Source organism: Petaurus breviceps, unplaced genomic scaffold (assembly GCF_028583685.1).
Source record: "Petaurus breviceps papuanus isolate PSGF00001 unplaced genomic scaffold, PetGlider_PUasm1.0 90579, whole genome shotgun sequence".
Classification (NCBI taxonomy): Eukaryota; Metazoa; Chordata; class Mammalia; order Diprotodontia; family Petauridae; genus Petaurus; species Petaurus breviceps.
In genome coordinates this window covers 5,219,419-5,222,976 of record NW_027187278.1, presented here as the reverse complement: position 1 = coordinate 5,222,976, position 3,558 = coordinate 5,219,419, and the positions used below count along the sequence as shown (strand labels likewise).

General features: G+C 35.2%; 1 pseudogene; it reads left to right on the top strand.

The window, feature by feature from the left end:
- Positions 1-336: 336 nt before the first annotated feature.
- On the top strand, positions 337-992 carry LOC138142462 (large ribosomal subunit protein eL18 pseudogene; annotated as a pseudogene).
- The last annotated feature ends 2,566 nt before the right edge of the window (positions 993-3,558 follow it).

Sequence of the window (3,558 nt, the reverse complement as noted above, 5' to 3'; positions counted from 1 at the left end):
TATAGGAATTTTTTCATTACAAGGATAGATGGAGGGAGTATAGACACAGGGCAGAGTTTTGAGTGGAATATGAAGAGATGATATCTAAAAGAGAATATAAATAAAATTAAGGGGTAAGAAAGGAATGTACTGGGAGAAAGGGAGGTGAGTTATAGAATGGGATAAACCACTGTGGAAGGGCTGAAAAAATTATTGTGTCTGATTCTGATGGAATTATATTGTGCTGCAAGAAATAAGCAGGACTTCTCTCAGAGATACACAGAAAAATTTACGTAAGCTGTTTTTTGTTTTTGTTTTTCTCCCCCTCAGAAGGCCAATGTCTGGTAGGATGCCAGCATGGGAGTCAACATCCACCACAACAAGGACCAGAAATTCTGGCACAAGGAGCCCAAGAGCCAGAACATCTACCTGCAGCTGTTGGTGAAGCTCTACCAGTTCCTGGACCTCAGAACCAACTCAATTTTCAACAAGGTTGTCATAGAAAAAAATTGCTCATGAGCCACACCAAACACCCTCCCCCCTCCCACACCCATTCCCCTTGGCCTTCCCAATCCCTGTCCTGCATGATCAGGAAAATGTATTTGCCCAACTGGGAAAACAAGATTGCCATGGTCATTGGGACTTTGACAGATGATGGAAAGATGCAGGATGTACCCAAGCTGAAGGTGTGTGCCCTTTGTGTTACTAGCAATGACTGGAATGCCCTCAGGGCTGGTGGGAAGATACTCACCTTTGACCAGATGACCATGAGCTCACCCAAGGACCAAGGCATTGTCCTACTGTCTGGTACTTTTGCAGGAACACAAACAGTTCACACATATCAAATCCCCTATGATTTCCTCTTCCTGTCTCCCTGTTTTAGGTCCTGAATTTGAAAGTCAAATTGTCTATTCTTATTCAAATTGTCTATATATGAGGTGTACAGGCAAATTGGTAAGGTACAGGGCACTTCCCATGGCCACACCAAACCATATGTCCTATCCAAGTGCTGAAATTTCAAGTGAGCAGGGCCACTATGCCAGACAAGGCTACAAAATCTAACAGCTTTCTTCCTTATTATATGAAATAATTTTGGACAACAAGCAAAAAAGATTGACATGTGGTGATGCAAAGTGAGGTGCACTATATACAAAATAACAGCAATATTGAAAGATGATCAATTGTGAAAGACTTAGCTATTTTAAGCAATCCAATGATCCAGGACAGTTTGAAAGACTTATGATGAAAAATGCTATCCATCCCCAGAGAAAGAACTTATGGTGTCTGAATACAGATTTAAGCATACTTTTTTTTTTCTTTTTTTAAAATTTCTTTACATTTCTTGAATAAAAATATTTTCGTTATTTTTATGAAAGATATTTTTATCTATGCTTTCTTTCACGACATGACCATTATGGAAAAGATTTTTCATGACTACACATATATAATCTATATTGAATTTCTCCCCTCCTCAGTGAGGGTGTAATGGGAATGCAAATTTGGAAGATCTTCCCTGCCCTTAGGCTAAAATGCACCTGAAGCCTGGGGAGGGAGGCTTGTTTTTCAGTAGATACTTCTTGATTGGCCAGTGAGTCAATAAGGTTGTTATATTCTCTGAGCCAGGAGAAGGCTATATAAGCCCTGATGTGTAGCTTTGTTTTGGGGACTCACTTTGAGAAGTGTTCTGTGATTTGATCTGAATTCTGGGAAGCCGTTGTTGAGAGTACTCTGGCTTTGAAAAACCCAGATGTGGAAACCCAGATGTTGACTGGGTGTGGATGTAATGGTTGGACAGTTTGGAAGGCTGTCTACTTGATCTGTTAATGTCTTGATAATTCTGATTGTATATTTTGAAGTTTGGGGTGCTGACCTTTTTCCCCTGAACAAGGTAAACGATATATGTCTGACTGATTAAAGTAAGCTTGTTAACCCATTTTGAGTTGCTTTCCTTTAACAAAGCAGATCCAAGAACCTGTATGGGCAGCAAACCCTGAGGATGTGCTTGGGGTGCTTGCTGCTACAGAGGGGAGGGGAGAAGGGAGAGAATTTGGAACTCAAAGTTTTAAAAACAAATGTTAATTTTGTTTTTCACATGAAACTGGGAAAAAGTAAAATCTAAAAAGAAAAAATGCAAAATATTATTAATATGAAAGCTAGAGTCAAATCACTAAGAAGAGAAATGCAAGTCTAACATTATCCTAAGTTTTCATCACACCCAGTAAGTTTGCAAAGATTCCAGGTGAGGATAAATAATAATATTTCATAATAATTAATGTTGAAGGGCCTGAAGGAAGAAAAACAAAATAATACACAGATTATAGAGATATGAATCAATGTGTAACAAAAATATTTATTTTTTAACGCAGAGATCACAATGCCAGAGCTATATGAAAAGGAGGGAAAAAATGATATATTTTAATAATGACTTTCTGGTAGTAAAGAGCCAGAGAAACAGTAAATTTATTTTGTATAAAGTTGTATAAAAATTGTGGTCAATATAGTAAAATTAGTATAACATATGATCTGAAGAATGTGAGGAATTCAGAGAATAATGGCAGAATTATTTAAAGTGTTCTATTGCACAATTAATATAACTGAGAAAATATATGATTATTCACATTCAAATAACAACATTATGTAACTGAATATTTTACAAGCATACTGAGAAGTTTTAGGAATATAAAAGAAAGGGACCATGTGTGTAGAATATTGTCCATGCCATCAGATAAATTTATAAGTTGGATTTGCCGAAATTCTCAGTTTCTTTTTCTTGTTTAAAAATAAAATAAGGGTAGCTGAGTATGGAGGGTGGAAGCATCCTTATTTTAAATTCAATATGACATTTTACAAATAAAAGCATTAATGAAACTAAAGGTTATGTTATTTTTAATATCTTTTAAAGTACAGGAAATTACTAAACTTCTGGTTTAGTAGTTAAGGAGGATGTCAGAACAGCATGATCTATCTAATTATAACAGTAATAACCATAGTAAAGGATATTTGTTTGTATTATTTTTGCTAAGAATTATAAAGAAGAGATGGGAATATAGTACTTGATAGGATTTATAATATTTCTGACAAAGTATCATTTTTCTTGAAATGACAGAGCAATTATTATGTTACCTAGAAGTCTCCAAGTCATTGAGACAAATTATATACATATTATACAATAATGCAATAATTGCTATATTCCTTTTAAGTTGGTAGAAACCATGGTTGTGTAAGTATTATGCTTTAAAAATCATTTTAAGTACCAATATTTGTCTTATACACACACATACATAAACACACACAAAGCCAGTGAAATAATATGTTGTTCTTCAGTCATTTTTTCAGTTATGTCCAACTCTTGAGTGGACCTTTATTCCATGATATTTCTCTGCCAAGCAAAATGAGGGGGAGAGTTGAGCAATTATACAGTGAATTCAATCAAATGCATAGTCAATATTGAACAGTAATTCATGTATTTGGTCCCCATTTACTCTTTTTCATGTATTTTGCATAATCATTGCTAGAACTTTCCATTATACTTTAACATAACCAAATTAATTATGTGCAGACTCCTCTCAAATGCATTTA